This window comes from Amblyomma americanum, chromosome 1 (genome assembly GCF_052857255.1).
Source record: "Amblyomma americanum isolate KBUSLIRL-KWMA chromosome 1, ASM5285725v1, whole genome shotgun sequence".
Classification (NCBI taxonomy): domain Eukaryota; kingdom Metazoa; phylum Arthropoda; class Arachnida; order Ixodida; family Ixodidae; genus Amblyomma; species Amblyomma americanum.
Window position 1 is genome coordinate 554,820,435 of NC_135497.1, and position 19,051 is coordinate 554,839,485.

Here is a 19,051-nt window from a genome sequence, read left to right on the forward strand (position 1 = left end):
CTGGGCAGCACCTGGTACCTGGAGGATTTCTAGGGTTGACTGATGGCTGGGTGCGAAGTCCGAGGCAGGCTTTAGTGCCCACCGAAGAGCAAATTCTTCAGTACCTCCGATCATTCGGCATGCGATGCGAACACCAGCTAGCAAGGGCCGCTGCTTCAGAGATGAAGGCTACATTCGGAACATAATGTTCAATCCCCGATCAGTGAGGTTGGCGTTTTCCGCTGTATATGCCTGTCATTCATGAAAGGTGGATACTACATCGTGCACGCCGTAGTACAGAAAACGACTGGGGACAACAGTTTTCACAAGCAATCATTGTGCTCAAGCGCTGCAGAATAGCTACACGAGCTATAAAAGCGCAAGCGTACTCGCAACAAAGCAGCTCTGCTAGCATTTCACTGTATTTTCCCACAACACACCGCTGCATAGGTTAAACAAGCATGCACGTCCATAAAGACGAGCGCGAGAGGCGCATATTAATCCATTCCGGCGATACCACGCAGAGCTCTTCATTATGGATATGATACATGGCACATACTCACACGGGGGGATTGGCCAGGGTGTAGTGGCATAAAGAAGGAAATTTCCATAGGAGATTATGACAAAATTTTAGCACCATGCGTGAATGCTCTCGTAGATTCTTTTTCGTTGCCCTTCCATCGCGCGTTGAAAGCGGCTCACAGCACTTGCCCATTTGGCCTTCTTGCTTGAGAAAGCAAAAAGCGTCGGAACGAGGTCTGGGTGCCGCGGTGACATTCGAGGCCTTCCTGCCCATGAATAAAACACTTCGTGATAGACTGCACAAGCATTTAAACACAGTACCTCGTCCGTACCTGTCACAAAGTGATTCCCGCACAGTCTTGACGTGCTTGACGGTGCCCAAGGGCGGCACGATCGTCGAGCTGGCGAACTGCTTTTATCCACGCTTCGCGTCGAAGGCTGTCCCGGGAAGCGCTCGGAAAGCGAAAAAATCCGAGTTTACTTCCCTTTACACATTGGGCATTGCTGCCGTATGCAACACATTTCGTAGGGATCGCCAAATGCGTCGCGCTGAACGCCCGACGGCTGCAGCAACGCACCCCGCGTAGGAAGCCGGTTTGTTTACACTTCCACGACCGGTCTCGAGTGGAGCGCGCGACCCTTCCAATATGTTTCGCGACACCGCCGCCAGGGGATGGGCGCATGCGCAGTCGCGTCGTGAAAAAGGTGGATTGAACCAAGGGCCTTCAGATTGTGAGGCGATCGCACAACCCATGGGCCACAAAACCACTTTGCTTCATGGCAAGTAATGATTCATTTAATGTATGTGTTGCCCTATGACTGTATGCTAATGAGAAGGTGTGTCACTAGAAAGGAAGGAAACAATATAAATTTAAAAGTGAATGTTTTTCGCCTTATAAAGCATGGAACTAGTCTCTAGTGCCCTCCGAAATTCGTTTTGGGAGTCGCCACGGTGGCTCATTGGTTATATGGTGCTCGGCTGCTGACCCGAAAGACTCTGGTTTGATCCCGGCCGCAGCAGTCTCATATCGGTGGAGGTGTAATGCTATAGGCCCCTGTACTGTGCGATGTCAGTGCACTTCAAAGAACCCCAGGTGGTCAAAATTCCCGGAGCCCTTCACTATGGCATCCCTCATAGCCCGTGTCGATTGCTTTGGGACATTAAACCCCCATAAACTGCATCTTTGCTTTGTATATGCTCATCTCCACATGGCAGATACGAGAAGCATGTACTCGGTATGCAGCAAAAGTAATATGGCTAGTAATAATTACTTTTCCGTGAAATTACTGCTTGAAGGTAGATCATTACATTACTAAATTGCCAGGCCACAAAAGTAATGAATTACATTAGAAATTACCGATAAAATTTAATTACTTTAATTTTATTACACTAATTTAGTTGCTGGCTAATCTGCCACACACTGATTTCAAGGTGATTGCACACTGCTTTTCAATGAATACGAAATCCTGACATGATAGCTTTTGCAAATCGTACGAAACAACGCCTTTTGCATTTTTAAGGCAAAGGTTTGTGCCACCTTCCCTTTTATTTTTCTCCCCCCCCTTTCCCCTTCATAGGTTTTTTTTTTCTTGGATGTTATGAATGCAATGTTTTAGCAACAAGTTTGAATTAGCCCCTATGAAAAATTTTTTGCTGGTCTGCACGTGACTGTCTCTATGTCCAGGTTTTGTGCTATTTCCTAGTCCCTGGCATTTATTGGCACTTTCACTTCAGTAAAACTTTTCTGAATGTGCTGGCACAAATTATGAAAAGTTCCTTTGCTAGCACTTGCAAGTTGTTTCCATATTTTTGTTTCCCATGGGGGTAAAGTTTCATGGCATGTCCAGTCCGTCAACTATTTCTTACCGTTCTCAGATACTTTGTCCCGTTACACTTTTGCATTGTGGAAGAGCCGCAGCTGCTCTTAAGATGCTTTGTGCAGGGCAGCAGCGGCATCTTCTCCGCAGTGCTCAGTTGCATGTGGGCAAAGCATCCAAAAATGATGACTAGCTTGGCTGGCATTTTCTCTTGGTCTCTGAATGCATCATATGGTCAGAATTTGGCAAAATTATGGACATGTATACCAGGGAATTGTTTCAAAAAGTTATCCAGGATTTGTATTGTGAATAAAAATAGCACAACACGCATAATTTTTCGTTTTGTGATATTGCAGATTACACGAACCAAGAACAGAACAGCAAGGTTCTACTGTATTTCTTTGAAGGGCTGTGACGGTTTTAAAGGGTGTCTAGCAACCTAGAATTGTCAAGAGAAATTTCGTTTACCTGGAAAAATCTGGGAGTTGTGAGGGATACCATCAAGAAAGTGGTCAAGTCTCGGAAAAGGACGGACTGAAATTAACGCAGAGGTCTGCTGAGAGTTTTAACGATACTGTGAGTGTCCAGCACACGGTCCGTTCTTATTGGCATGACATAGTTTTGCTTCTAATGAGTATTAGGCATGGCAGCCTGTCTGTTTCATTCTGTAGGTGTTTGCAGCGCACACGAAACACGGACGGACAGAAAAGGGAACGAAACACAGCGCTGACTTTCAACTGAGCTTTATTGGAAAAATAAGCGACTTTTATACAAAAATTTTTAACATGTGACTCAGAAGATGTCAAAACGTCCTACTACATGTGCCATCTAAAATCACTGATACTCTAGATAAAAACCCTGAAAAAACACGAATGGAAAACACTGAAAGACACGTGCCGCCTAAACCACCTAAAGGGTGTCATGATCAATAACGGTGAAGGAACAACATTCGAAAAAACTACCAAAAAACTATGATACCAAAATGCAAAAGCAGGGTGAAGCTGTATATGGGCTCCCGTTGTCACAAAAAAATAAAAGATAAAAGAAAATACATTGACAAAAACAGGGCTGAAACGGTATAAAACACATTAACTAAAACAGCATAAGACCCATTATTTAAAGAGTGTTTAGGCCATCTTGACAACATGTTGATGTGTCACCTGGCAGAGTTCAACGCCGTAAAAGTGTTTAGATATGTAGATGATTATTTAATTCTTTTTGATGATAGCAATGATTCTTTCCAGGCGGATGTAACGCAAGCATTGTTAGTCTTTCAGAGATTGTTCGAACCACTCGTGTTAACGCATGAGCTGCCGACTAGCGACACCATCCGGTTCCTAGATTTAAGTATCACGTGTACGAGAGATCATATCTGCTGGACATACGATCCACGAGGCAAAAAAAGTGTCCTACCGTTCAACTCGGCACATTCTAAACTAGTAAAACGTTCCATTATTAACCTGTGTTTGACAAATGCTTTGCAAAAATCCTGTCCACATACCATGGAGCGTAGTTTTTATCAACAGACTGCAAGGTTGAAAGAAAGTGGTTATCCGGAGCAGATCATCATCTCGGTGGCTGAAAGAATCTATAGGGAAGTGAAGAGTAAAAGCAAAGGAAGTATGAAAGCTTCGGCTGAGAGTCAACAAAAACGAAACCTGGTTGTAGTACCCTATTTGCACAGCATCTCCCACAATTTGAAACGAATAGGCAAAAAAGTGAAGTTGATAGTATTGTTTTCAGCCCCGGAAAAGCTGTCAAAGCTTTGTAAGCTTACTCAGACGTGTGGTAGACCACGTGTGCAGTGCTCCAAAAAAAAAAACACTGGTCTCCGTTTGTACCTTGTACCAAGGGTGTGGTGTATCAGATTCCGTTAAGCTGCGGGAATGTCTATATAGGACAATCGGGCCGATGCCTTAACGACCGACTCCGAGAACACAACAATAATTATGACAATCTGCGCAAGAGAAACATACGAGAAGGAAATCTCGCTGTACACTGCAGCGAATGCAATAAGTGCATACCACGGTTCCAGGACACTACGATTTTAGTTAGAAGCAGTGATCAGACCACGAGGGAGATTATCGAGGCAAAAGCCATCCAACAGAAAGGGGACATGTGCGTCAGCGCTGTGTCCTTAGTACTCCTGGATAAAGAACTTGGATTCTTGCAGGCCGCAGGTGCGCACCTGTAAATTTCAACACTCTTTAAATAATGGGTCTTATGCTGTTTTAGTTAATGTGTTTTATACCGTTTCAGCCCTGTTTTTGTCAATGTATTTTCTTTTATCTTTTATTTTTTTGTGACAACGGGAGCCGATATACAGCTTCACCCTGCTTTTGCATTTTGGTATCATAGTTTTTTGGTAGTTTTTTCGAATGTTGTTCCTTCACCGTTATTGATCATGACACCCTTTAGGTGGTTTAGGCGGCACGTGTCTTTCAGTGTTTTCCATTCGTGTTTTTTCAGGGTTTTTATCTAGAGTATCAGTGATTTTAGATGGCACATGTAGTAGGACGTTTTGACATCTTCTGAGTCGCATGTTAAAAATTTTTGTATAAAAGTCGCTTATTTTTCCAATAAAGCTCAGTTGAAAGTCAGCGCTGTGTTTCGTTCCCTTTTCTGTCCGTCCGTGTTTCGTGTGCGCTGCAAACACCTACAGAATGAAAAACCAACTAGCCCCAGAAAAGACGATTCTGTCTGTTTTAGCTGTCTTTTTCTTGTCTTCAATTAAGTGAGCATTTATATACTAGTTGGTTCTGTACAGGTTGCCACACTCCTCATTAAGTTTGGTCTGGTGCATGTGAATAGACACAGCTACGTTCAAAAGTATTTTCTGTGGAATAAGTCGTAGTCATAGGAATGTGCAGAATTCATGCGCTTTCAGTATACTGATGCGAGGTGCCACGCCACCCCAATGTGGCATCAAAATCGATCTGTAAATCTTGCTGTCAGGCCTCGTCAATCTTGTAGGCTATTGCAGAAACAAACAAACAGAGGATAGTTTCTCTGCGGTTCGAGCTGCGATGACGAGGTCGTAAAAAGCTGTTACTTTTTGTGGAAATGCTTGATGCTTGTCCTGTGGCATTGCTGCTATCGAAAGGGATGCCAGTGTGTGCCTTCATTGGAAAGGCAGTAAAAGGCAGTGCTTCGCAGTGATGAGCAAACCAACCTTTGTCAGCCCTCTTGTTCAAAAGTTCCTTCTTGAAAGCCTGAAATATTCTTTTGCAGTACAATGAACAGTGTATGGAGTCCCTGAAAGCATGCAGAGTGTTCCGTTTAGAAATTTTTCAGAATTTTCTTAAAGTAGAGTTTTGTTTCTGTTGTGAAAGCACATGTAATGTCAGCACATATGGCCACCACTCTTATGAACCATTAAAAGAAAGCAAAAACTTGTGAGCATAATTTTAACAAAGTTCCGAATCTAAGAATCCGGATCAGTCAGGCACTTTCCGTCCAGTGAGAAGGAAAACAGCTGCTGAAATTTCAGCACAGATTCCTAGTTGAAATGTGCCAGCATCTGTGGGTCCGTTACGGCCAGGGATTCCAGTGTGGTGAAACCCATACACGAGAGTTAATTGGGCCATGTCCCGTCAAGAATGCTGCATCTGGGGCAGCATTCCACAGCTGGAGGTGTCACAAGAAAGTGTGGAAGAGGTCGTCTTGTTAATGCTCTCACTCTTGTTGTAGCTTAAGCTGCTGTTCATCGATTTTTGTGTCATTAATGTTTCTCAACAATGCCACATCATGTCATACGCCTTTTCAGTGTCTGAACTGTGACGAGCATCTCCACCGCAGCCGCGGCCTCGTGCTCGCCTCGGCTACGGGAGGTCGTGGGTACGATTCCCGCGGCCTCCGGTCCACCAGCCAATTAATCCAATAGGAACAGGCGGTCCCCCGGCCTAGTGCTCGGCTCTCCAGGGCTGCACTGCGTGGGAAGGATAGACTGCGCCTCAAAATTCCCGTCAAATGCGGGCACAAAAACGTCTCCACGTGGTTAAAACCCGCAGTACAAAACTCTCGCCTTGTGCAAGTTACAAAACTCACAACGTTCACTTCTCTAGCCTCAAGATAGATGTGCCGTAAGCACTCTCCGCTCACGAACCCCCTTCGAGCAAAGTGCGGCGGTATTTGATTGCTACTGTCGTGGCTGGCTCACATGCATCAGCAGGTGTGCATGACGGGTTAAAAAAAAATGATGGGCTTCTACCACACGAGGTGGATTTAGGCTTGCTTGACGGCGGAACTTATCTCTGATCCATCAAGGCAACGGTTTGGTCGAAGACCCTTCTCCCAAGCATCTCACCCAAGATGAGCCGAGCACCATGGCGGGGAAATATTAAAACCGGTGGGCACCCGGCGGCACTGGGAATCGAACACAGCACCTCCCGAATGTGAGGCGGATGCTCTACCACAAGGTCTCGCTTCGGTGCTATGATCTTCGCCAAAAGGCTGAGAAATGAAAAGCCGAAAGATTGTCGCTCGGCAGCTTACAAAGTCAAGCTGTCATGTTTTTTCCTGAACACAGTTATGGCTCAGGCTAATTGTACCATTCTACATGATTTTCCCTCATTCATTGAGACACTCAATAAGCTTTAGGATGCGATAAATTATGAAGAGGAATGAAATATTTGTGTGGAATGTTTCTTTTCATCACTGCATTTTGTGGAAACATGTTTGTATTGTAATTTCAGATGTTTTATAATTTGAACTACTCGAAAATAAAGCATATCACAGCACTGGCCGGCATTTCGAAAGCCCCTGATATGCACAGCATGTGTACGAGAGCAGACGATGCAGCGGTCCCTGTGTCACTACTTTTGGAGCCCACATGACCAGGGTTGCTGCTCTTCCTCGGGAGTGACGTCATAATGCACCCCGACACTCAGAAACCGAAATCGCTCAGTATAAATAATGCGGTAATATTTTTAATGTTCATATTTAAATTGCGGAGCACGTATCACGCACCGGGTGGGAGTATGCAATGTTTGAAACTAAGAACACTCCAACCAAAAATTTGATGTCTCCGCCCCTTTAAGGTTTTGGGTTTAGCATATGGAGCTTGTGACCTCCTGTGTGCCAGCGTCAGAAGCCTTTCAGAAACCCTTTCATTGTTTGTCTTGACTGTTTTTATTCATTCTTGGTCTCTGCCTTGTACACACTTCTTTTTGTGTGTGGTTTCGCTGGCACATCTTGAACAATGTTCCTTTATTCTTTTTTAATTATCTTTCTAATGTCCATACGCAAAGCCACTACAGGAGTGCGTGGGCTGCTGCTGTAGCCTGTTGGGAGATGTCCTTATCTTTTTTCCTCATATGCATTCCATTTTTTGTGTATTTATTTGTGGGTTTCTCTTAGTGGTTTATTAGTTGCATTTTATTGTTCTGAGCTTGCATACTTTTTTCTCTTTTCATGGCATCCAACCCTGTGTATGACTGACACTAGTGGAGAGACTGCAGCAGCCGACCTTGCATGGCGCGGCATTCTCTGGTCCAAGGCACCTATTCCCCGTTCCAGGCTACTGGCTCTAGATTGTGCCCACAAGTCTGCACCTTGGCCTACAGGCAGTCGCATTAGGCCCACGTCGGCCAGGACTTCCTTGCCAAATAAAGTGTTCCTACTGACACGCCTTGTCAGTAATTGATGAAGCGTATGAATAAATGAGTAACAACTTCGTTGGCCATATAGAAAAACCGTGTTACAAAGCCGTTTTTTTAAGGCCATACCCAGCCACCACATTGTTTCCTCTGAGCAACCTACTCATCTTTGAGGTAAGTGCTTGCCGTGTGTCACATCACGGTCTGAAGTGTTGCTGCAGAACCGCATATTGCCTTGCTGTTTATGCCATTGCAGCAGAAAATGCTCCACAAAGCTAATGAAAAAAAAAAAAAAATTCCGCCAACATACTGCTTTGAGACAACTGCTAAACGGGTGCTGAAGTCCACTGAACATTGTAATTGAGGCCCTTTGAATTGAATGTTCTTTGTAGGCATTTTACAAAGGCACGATAACAGTCCTAGCAGTGCTACTGCGATTGCATCTCGCTGCAAACAAGGCGGATTCTGTAGCGCTGGGCTCTTGCTGGCAGTTTTTGAAATTCGCATTACCCGAAACTGCACTGTAAAAGAGCATAAAGAAAACGATGCCTTCCTCGGTAATTCATGCCATGCTACATGACATGGAAACCATCACATGGCCAGTTTATCCATTGCCTTCAGGTTCAAGACATCTGCCAGTTTTTATAAGGTAGCTTGAGACTGTTGCACTGGAAAATTACATTTCTCTTGAAGGCACTTTTTGAGCAGGAATTGCGGTTACTATGGTTTTCGCGATTTATGTTTCGGGTGCACAAACTGGGTAATATCAGGCTTTGCTAACAAGAGGCCCTAAATATTCGCTAAATTTGATTTATAATCTTCTCTTACTGTTGTGACCTATATTTCCTCAAGCAGAACAGTGGTCTGAGCTAGGTGGCTGAGTGAATTCGCATCACCTGTTAATGTCAGATTAATTTTTTTCTTTTCTCGGCTGCAGAGGGCCATTGCCAGAGGGGTATGTAAGGTGTGTACTGTAGACAGACAGGGAAATCGCTTAATTCAAACCGGCGGTATTTACAAACTGGCACTTCGCTCCCGTACAGCTTACCTGTCCTGATCGATGAAGCATGGCAATGCAGCGTGCTGCATACGGCCATCGTGGAGAACCACTCGTCTACTACCCCTGTCACACGGTGCTTTCGAAGTGCAGTTTCTCCAGCTGCGTTCCTGTTTCTGCCACGACGTGGGACCAGTTTATCTTAGCGTATGCGGGGCCTATCGAGTGGAAGCTATGAGGCGCCGCTGACATTGCTGATGAGCGGTCGCATAAGAATGAAAAGACACGTACCAACCCCTCTGGTCGGGCTCTCTTTATTCCGAACTTTGCGTAAAGAACTATTTTTCGGTCTTCTTACCCTTTGTTTCTAATCAGCATAGTTTGAACAAATTTTTGGTCACTTAATAGTTAGGAGTATCGAGGTGTCGAATGCCTGACCGTTGGTACGTGGCCATATATATATTTCCCACCCATGGTGTGCGCACAATTTGTCCCTAAACGTAATGATCGTTGGATATATTGTCTTCATCTTCAAAAGACTTGTCGAAAATCTCAAAATTTTATTATAGCGACAAATTTATATATAAGACTGCTCAAAGGGAGCACGGCTACAAAACCACCGCCACACACACGCGTTCACTCTTGGTGCTCTTAATTCACTTCCAATAGATTGACCGAAACTTTGAGCTATAAAAGCGAGCACAAAACAACGAGAATTCACTGTGTGAGTGTGTGTTTGAGGAAGGATCGCGCATAAAAGGTTTTACCACTAAACGTACTGATCATAGTGCTTGCATGCGGCACAGCGAAACGGTGATATCGATATGAGATGGAATTCCGCATCTGGCGCTTCTAGCCCTCGCAATGAAAAGAGGCAGGATTAATTTTTCCCTTTGCAAAACAAACATCTAGTAGAACCCGCTGCTACGTTCGCGGTTGGTGCGTTTTTCCCGGTACGTTTTTTTTCACATGAGCCAGGTAGTCCAGCTGCCACAGAAGCCCCTACAACTGAAACTCGATCGCCTATATCTGTTACATAATGCAATTGTTGCATAATTCCCTTGTCGTACGTCGCAAAAGTCATCTCACGATGGTAGTTTATACCGTCCCGTAATTCGTTCAATGCGCGCGTAATGGCGACGCCGGCCAGAAAAAGCGATACTATACACGTACTCTATATAGGCACTTGTTCGCCGCTGCGTTCGGCGACTTCTGGAAGCACCCAGACCAACACCAGCACACTTACAGACCATGTGATTTTTTGTGCGTCTGTTGGCACAGTTACATCGACGCTGCGACGCTAGCGCGAACGACAGCACAAAAACGAAACTATGCCGCGGCAGACTGCACAAACAGCGCTGTACGAAATGCGCTTGCGTGGGTTCGCTCCGACAATTTTGTTTCTGCCATCCACTTTATTCTTGTCGCCTGCACCTTAAAATAGAGAATTTCTAGATTCCAATACAGCGATGATTCTATGGGATTTTTAATGCGGCCACCGCGATAACAGCGAAGAAGCGCGCGCGTACCGCATCTTCGCACGCTCTAGGCATGCTCCCTCTTCATTGCTAAATACCTTCCACAGGCAGCTGCTCAGGCTAACCGAGACTCGAAGCAGTGCGTTTCTGGAGGACGGTATTTGCTTATGTCAGCTTTGTCCCCCTTTCCCTTATCTATCGTGTTCATTCTACTTGATCGCCATAAGATGTGCCCAGTGTTTCCCACAAATCATCTTGAATAACGTTGCCGTAGGCTCGCCTGATATCCAGAAATGCTAGCCATAGAGACCTGTGTTCCTTTTCAGCAATCTCTATATAATGTGTTAATGAAAACACTGTCCTAGCTCCAACTTCCTCTGTTTCCGGAACTCATTGTGTAGCTCCCCTAGCACCCCCTCGTTCTCCATCCAAGCCTGCAGTCTGTCCTTTATAATCTGCATCACCACTTTATAAACCACACACTTCACTGTTATGGGACGGTATTTGCTTATGTCAGCTTTGTCCCCTATATATCAAGTTCATTCTGCTTGATCGCCATTCATCCACTATCATTTTGTTCACTAACTCTATTAATGTTTGCTTGGATTTTGGTCCTAACTTCTTTACATAATCGGAATACCATCTGGTCCTGTCGACGTGCCACTAGCAGCCTTCTTCTCTTGTCGTAACGCGAGCGCTTGGTTGCGCTCTGTGGAGGGCCACTGCGTCCGACACGGCCGCGCATTGAAGCGAAGTGGCAGATGACGCGAAGCGCCACGCCCAGGTCCAACTTCTGCGCCACTCGACTGCGATGAATGGCCGTGTCGGACGCAGTGGCCCTCCAGAGAGTGCAGCCACGCACTCGCGTGTTCAGGGTGGACGACCCTGTACGTATGGGACCGCTGCTCGCTTCGACCGACGGATGCCTCGGGGACTGCAGAATCACCGTGCCTGATCCTATTTCTGACCATTGCCACACGTTGTAAAGAATTCACATTACTAACTTGCCTATACTCTGCGCAAATCAAGACGAAAGCTCGGAACGGATGAGCGCGCATATGGCCACTCGAACAACCCATAAATTACGCGAAATGAAAGCGTATTTTCATACGGTCAATTACGACAAGATTTTCCTGAGAAAGCTTCGAAAAGACTCATTTTTCTGGAGCGCCTTCGAAGGCACATGCACTACACAAGTGCGAGCACACAAACCACACAAGCGTCCTTTCACAACGAATGTGCCTCACCACACGTCCAGAGCATCCAGAGGCCGACCAAACAAGCAAGCGATCCAAAACGCCCGCGCCCGCACGACCGCGATCCACAAATCACAAATGACGCCAAGCCAATCTATAATCCATGGGTGAAAATAACGCTTCCGTTATTACGACCGAACAGGTCGGAATAACGATTTGGCTTGGCTTTCCGTTATTTTCACCTGGTCGAAATAACGCCGGCCCAGTTTTCATCGGATGTCAATCCAGTCGCTTAACAAAGGAGGCACATGCGTTGTTGTGCGTGGTAAGAGATTGTTTTGGTCGGATTTTCCCCGCCGGCTGTAAGCCCTCCTGTGCATGGGCATTCAAGATGGGCAAAGATGAGTCCATTTAAAGCAGAAGCTTCGTTCACAAAACGTCAGTGATAGCAGCTTGTTCGACAGAGACATTGGGCATTTGACAGGTGCTGCGAACACTGACGGCGTCCATTTGAGCGGGTATATCGGCTAGGAAAATGGACGGTGTCGTCGTTTGCACTGCTCTAGTTGAAGCGGCAGAACAGACGCTGCATGAATTAGTGGGTCGTATTTTTTACTGATACAATCGTGTTGTAGGCGCCGCACATGCTTCATTCAATGCACGTGTCGCATGTCTTTCATGTGGCTCCTCGAAGTTGCCGGTACTCTGTTGCGCCATTCATTTGACGAGACGTTGTTACTGTGTTGTCTCGTCGATAGAATCACGTTTGCTTCGTCGGATTGTGCAGCAGGTGCACCAGTTAAGGCTATCGCATTGGCGCCAGTATAACCTGAAGGAGAACTCTAGTTTGGGCTAGTTGGTTCATGATTCACAAAGAAAACGGCGCGAAATACGGGGACAAAAGAGAGTCAAACACGACGGGACCAGCGGTCTCATTGGATCCCGAAAAAAATCAGTCCTTGACTATAGTTAAGTTGTATTAGTAGCGAAATTACTGGCTTTTGACCTTTTCTTGGTAATTTTATTCTTTGCAGGGTAGTGCACAAAATTACAGCACCTCAGTGCTGAATGAAGTGGACTACAGCAAGGATGTGGTCAGCCTTTGGTGCAGGCCAGGCGTCAAAGACACACATGCTTTTTGCATTCTACGCAATGTTAAAATTTCCTGTGCTCAACATGGTCCTTCTGCTGTCAAGCGCCATGCAAACATGAAAAAACACCTGGAGGCAGCAGCAAAGAAGCAAGATTCAAACGGTGTACTTCTAGCGCCCAAGACTATACAAACTACAATAGATTTTTTGCAGGGAAGCCACATGCCTCTTTGCAGGATCAAGTGTGCGAACCTTAGCCATATTTGCAATGTCAGTTGTTTCAAAGGGCATTCCCTACTCGTGGGGCGACACAGCAACTTTCATTTATAGAAAGATGTTTCCTGACAGGGATGTGGCAAAGAATTTCACCTTTGTAAGGGCAAAGCTTTCCTATGTCATCTCAGATGGTCTGGGGCCTGACTTCAAATCGAAAATTGCGAGACAGTTGTGTCGTGCAAATCTTTTTTCCTTTGATTGATAAAACACCAAAACCGGAGCAGCATGTGCAGCAGACGTGGTTAGATATTTCTCTGAGAGTGTGCAACAGGTTGTAGTTGTACACTTCAACCCTTTTAACCTCGGTAGTGACAGTGGAGATTTAACTGTAGACCGCATAGAGGATGCTCGAATGGAGCTACCAAAAGAAGGGCTACTTTGCTTCTTCAGTGACCGCCCCAACATCATGAAGAGTGTGAAGTTGAAACTTAAGCAAAATAACCCAAATCTTGTCGATGTTGAGTGCACAATGCATTTTCAAAGGGCTTAGATTTGTTTTCCTCTGATGTTGAGGAACTTGTGAGGAATGTCTACTATTCATCCTACTTTAATCCTATGTGTACAGAGGGCCTGAAGGAACTCCTAGAAATACTGGGACTAGCGCCTCAAGTTTTTCTCAGACGTGTCTCTAACTGCTGCCTGACATTACAGAACTCTCTAGCCCATATGCAAGCACAGTTCATTGCACTGAAATCCTTCTCTCTCCTTTTTTTTAGAGAACAACACTGGTAGACAGCGACCAGATGCCCAGATCCAACACAACACGCTTGCCTCAGCTTTTAGCAGCAAGACCCTTTACGCAAAAGTGTTGTTTCTAAAAGATTCTGCAGAGCTCCTGAGTCGGTTGCGGAACTTTTTTCAAAGGCAGCAGCCACTCCGACATGTCCTTCATGTTGAGAATCTGGCATTAGTGCACCGAGTTTTGAGCCGTGTTTTACGAAGTGATATGTTCTGTAATAAGAGTGGAGAAGACCTGACCAAACTCAACCTGGACAATGCATCCATCTGGAAGGGGCACCCAAAAATTGGCTTTGGCACTGAGAAAGCAATGGAAGGCTTGTACTTCGCAGAGAAAAAAATTTTCAGCCTTGGAACTCCGCGATTTTACCTTGATTGTTCAAAGGCAATGCTTCGGATGCTCCATCTGACTGACAATGTGATCATGCATGCAAGGGTTCTTTCTTTACAGTATGAAAATTCTGAGCAAGAGGTGCGGTCCTTGCATTATATTTAGGGGTAGCTGCCTCGAGTTTTCGCTGATGATGAGGTGTCGTCTGTCGATGAATGGCACATGCTGAAGTGTGATGATGACAACGGCTCCCTGCACATAGAAGAAAACATGGATTACTGCGAGGCAAGTTTATTTCACCTGAAGACTAGCAGGTGGACAGAGATAGCCCCTTTAAAAGCACTTTTTCTTCACTCCACGGCAGTGCCAACCTAGAACGAGGCTTCAGCGAAAACAAGTACCTCCCAGATGGACGGAGCACTCTGAGCATTGCTATTATTAATGGAACGCGCCATGTTAAAAGATTCCATCTGCTATATGATGGTGACGCAAGCAAGGTTTCTCTCAGCCTTGACCTTTGGAGGAGTGTGAAGCAGTCTCGAGTGATATACGCAAAAAGGATGAGTGCCGAACAAAACAGGCAAACTGAAGACAATGGAGGATGTTACCTCGAAGCAGCCTACTCTTGAAGCACAAGAAAAGATAAATGGAAGACCAAGTGGTGAGCAGCAAGGCATTTTTCTCTAGTGCCGAGGAAATGATCAACTCGGGCATCAAGCAAAAAGACGAAAAAGGCAGAAAGTGGCCGCATGCTTTCAACAACAGGAAATACAAGCTTGAGCAGGCACTTAATGAACTGGAGAAGCTAATATCCAAGAAGGCAAAGCATTAATGTTATCTTAATGACATCAGTACTAGATATATGCACGCTGCTAGTGAGGTTTTAGTTGTGCAAAAGTGGCTTGGTTTTGTCAAGTATCTTGTCATGGTCAAATCTAGTCTGACGTAGACATTTGTAGTCTAGTCTAGTCAGGTCCTTCAGTCATAATTGTCTTCAAGTGCATATAAATGTGCAGTTTTTATACCAACCTTGTCCTATATTTTTGTCTCATGCTTGTTTCTATAATATTCTAAGCTTTGGATTAACCTGTTTTGCAGGTTTGCACAAATTGACCTCAGGCGTGTGGGTTTCTGCAGAATTCATTGGTCACAGATTTGCAGGATTTTTCCCACTGAAACTAAAACATTTGTACTGAACTTAGTTTTATGCATGGAACCTGAAAAAAAAAAAAACTTATTATGGTTTGTAGCTTCCTCGCATTGCTAGAGTTTATGTTAAATAACTGCTTTAATATTTACATCTCTTCATTTTTTGTTTTAAGAGTAAGCTTTCTTTCCTGTTACAGTGCTGGTGCTCCCCAAATTGAAGATTTTTTCCCCCCGTCATCTGCTCCAAATGTGGACTTCGGTGCTCAAAATGAGTTTTCTTTCCAAGTGCCCTGCTCCAGTTTTGAATTTTTCTGCTCCAAAAAGTGCTCTGATTCTTACCTCAGCTGTTACCTGTTACACATATGGGAGTGGTAGATTAACTTTGTCTTAATTGTCACCTTAAGGGCCAAAGGAGTGATTAGTTTAGTCACTTGTATTCAACTTGTAGTGGCATGCATAAGATTATTTGCTTGTAAGGGCAGTTTTCAGATAGATCCAGTGCCTTGGGGCTGGTCTACACAGCCCTGGTGTCTGAACTGATCAACAAGCACTGCAATGATCCAGTTTCTTTCATTATCCTGATTTATCACGTGTTCCAATTCCTATGAAAATCTCAGAATTAATTCCTTTGTTCCTTGCTGATGCATTTTTTTGTTTCCATAGCACTGTATGACCTTGTCACAATTCTCTTTGTGTTTGTGGGTGAAACCTAAAACAAAAGTGCATAACTAGTAATGAACGGAACACTTGGCCTGTGATACAAAATGACCTTTTTCCTTCTTTTTTTTCAGATTGTAAGCCTTTGTGGCATAGTCGATGAAATGGCGGTCTGCACTACTAGTCTGTGAATTATTTTCGGCCACGCAATCGTTACTTGCTTCATTTTTCACTGCAGCGCAGTGTGTTCAAGAGTGTTATTTGTTGTCATGTGTATTTGCATGTTTGCTCATCATTGTAAAAAGCTAAGCCAGTTTCATTTTGCACTTAAGGTTTTACACGAGGATTTGCCAACTTTCCGATTTTATGTATTACCACACATAGTGCTCGTGGCTTGTCCTTTATGTGTTTTGCCCAATGGAACCTCATACAGGAAAAGCTCAAGACTTTACTAATTCAAACTGTATGACTTAATTCATTTGTGCTCCATTGAAGTCTACATATAAAACAGCCCATTAATTCGAATGTGTATTGGTTCCACTACTGTTTATTAGAATCGTATGGGTACACTGTCACCACAGCACCGCACCTATGAGGTCTTGCCTGTTCTTTGGAGATGTGAAGAAAGTAAAGACAGTGTTGCGAGGCTGAAGGATCGGAGTGGCTTTACAGCAGCGGCAATTAAGGGGCATGACATGTGTCAGCGGCGATCTCCAAGGCTTCAGTATCTTGCTTCATTAACTGGTGTTGTAAGGTGATGGGCAGGGGAGAAAAACGGAAATTTTTTTCGAAAAATAGTATTTTTAGTTTTTGCTTTTTATTATGTGCAGGCCTTTTTCTTTCGGTTCCAACAATACCAGCGCCGAATATAGATGCAAAATTAGTAGAAACTGAATGTAAACATGCCAAGTGGTCGAAAAACGAGCACAATTGGCTTTACTTTCACGACTGCAGCAAATTTCAAATTGTGGCGCTTCCTTCCACTGTGAAGCTATGGGAGGTAAAGGAAGCCTTATAGTTTCTGGCTCATCCTTTCGCAGTCTTATAGCTCAAAAACAAAAAAATTGAAAATGCACTTTTATGTTTCCAGAAGCTGTACCGCCACTGTTTTTTTAAATAACTTGGGATGCATTTTTCTTTATCATTTTCATGCAACCACAGTGCTTGTGCGTGACATCATCGCAGACAGTGCGACAGATTTTCTGCCTGTATTTCAAAACCTGGGCCACACAATGTATTGATTTCTTTGGTATTTCCTTATGTGTGCTCAGAGCCGCCGCAGTGGCTGAGTGGTTACGGCGCTCGGCTGCTGGCCCGAAAGGCGCGGGTAATATCCCGGCCACGGCGGTCGAATTTCGATGGAGGCGAAATTCTAGAGGCCCGTGTACTGTGCGATGTCAGTGCACGTTAAAGAACCCCAGGTGGTCGAAATTTCTGGAGACCTTCACTGCGGCGTCCCTCATAGCCTGAGTCGCTTTGGGAATTTAAACCCCCATAAGCCATAAACCAAACCTTATGTGTGCTCACAGTTCTTTAGTAACTTTATAGAGAGGATACCTGAACGAGCATTTTGAAAGGTTAATTATATCATGTATGCAGTGTTTACTTGATATGTCCTGAACTATGAATACTGGAGTTTCTTGTTATTATAAGTGTGCTTTTGTGCGCAGTGTTCAGCTTTTGAATTATGGGCAAATTAGGCTTCAAGACATGATCTGTCATCAGTTATCAAACCTTTTCCTTGAGTTATTTGCTTACTGTATTATTCTTTATCTTCCAGTGCTTGCTGTTTTGCTCCCTATGATTTGTTGGCCCTACCTTTCAATTTTTTTTTCCTTCTGGTCCATGTGATTACAATACATATTGTTACTTCAAGATAAAGATTTTAGAGGAAGTACGGCATATTCTGCCGTATTCATTTCTTTTGTGTGTATGCGTGTGAACAGTAGTCATCGGAAATTTTGCAGGGGTTGAAAATATTGCGTTGCAGTCACCTATCTTTTTGCTATAATATTCTGTGACAGTTAATGCTCATGTGAACTACATGCTGACTTCAAAACAGAAGGTTTGTTTATGGTCTGGCTTTCATACATTGACTATGGTATCATTTTTGTCAAATATTAGAACACCTGCTTGAAAGACCTCCATCATTGATTTGTCTAGCTTCTAAAGTGCTCCCAACCAAATCAGTAAAATGTATCCCTGTTTAGAAAACATGGTTTTAAACATTGTGCAGGCTCGGTCGGCACTGGGAGTGCAAGCACTCCAAAGAAATCGCAAGCGGGCCAGCAACGGTTCGAGCGCCCTGAGTGTGGTGATTCCACAGCGGTTCACGGCAACTTCAAGACCCACCTAATAACACACACCGAGGCACGCCCTTTCCAGTGTAAACTTTGCAACAAGACCTTTACTAGGAAGCAGCAGCTGGTGGATCACCTTCATGCCCATGCAGGCGAGAGACGATTTAAGTGCATGCATTGCAGCAAGAGCTTCATCAGGAAGGCCCATCTGATCAGCCATATTCGTGTCCACACAGGCGAGAAGCCATTCCAGTGCACTCATTGCAGCAAGGGCTTCATCACGAATGCTAATATGATCAGCCATATTCGTATCCACACAGGCGAGAAACCATTCCAGTGCACTCATTGCAGCAAGAACTTCACCGATCAGTCCAATCTGGCGAAACACATTCGCACCCACACAGGTGACAAGCGATTCCAGTGCCCTCATTGCAGCAAGAGCTTCAACCTGAAGTTCGATATGGTGACACACATTCGCACCCACACAGGCGAGAAGCCATTCCAGTGTCCTCATTGCAGCAAGAGCTTCACCCGGAAGATGAATATGGTGACACACATTCGCACCCACACAGGCGAGAGGCCATACCAGTGCAACCTATGCCCCGAGGCTTTTGCACAAAAGGGGAATCTAGAGAGGCATGTGAAAAGCCACAAGAAGTGAGCACTTCTGTTATATTTACTTAAGGGCACTTTGTAAACAAGAATTTAAATAAAAGCTGCACTCTTCCATTAAACTCTTGCCTCGTTTGTAAGCATCCAGGGACGCACATGTAGACTGCCTTCATGCATTGCACTGATTGACAAGCTTCGCTGCCTTTTCATATTGCATTGGGCTCATTTTTTTTGAGACGTCTTCCACCAAGGACTTTTCTATGCTGCATTTTGCCATGTTTGCAAGAAGTGTAAAATTTTGGGGCCCGCA

At 44.6% G+C, this 19,051-nt stretch overlaps 1 protein-coding gene and 1 pseudogene across 2 annotated transcripts in view; both read left to right on the forward strand.

Moving 5' to 3' along the window:
• Positions 1-7,959, forward strand: part of LOC144129866 (uncharacterized) — a 45,233-nt gene extending 37,274 nt beyond the window's left edge. Inside the window, exon 8 of the mRNA XM_077663931.1 lies at positions 7,765-7,959. The gene's annotated coding sequence lies outside the window, so the exon portion shown is untranslated. The remainder of the gene's footprint in view (positions 1-7,764) is intronic.
• Positions 7,960-11,750: 3,791 nt separating this feature from the next.
• On the forward strand, positions 11,751-18,945 carry LOC144129875 (uncharacterized; annotated as a pseudogene). Its single transcript, XR_013313928.1, has 2 exons — positions 11,751-11,912; positions 12,622-18,945. The product of XR_013313928.1 is annotated as an uncharacterized LOC144129875 (transcript).
• Positions 18,946-19,051: the final 106 nt, after the last annotated feature.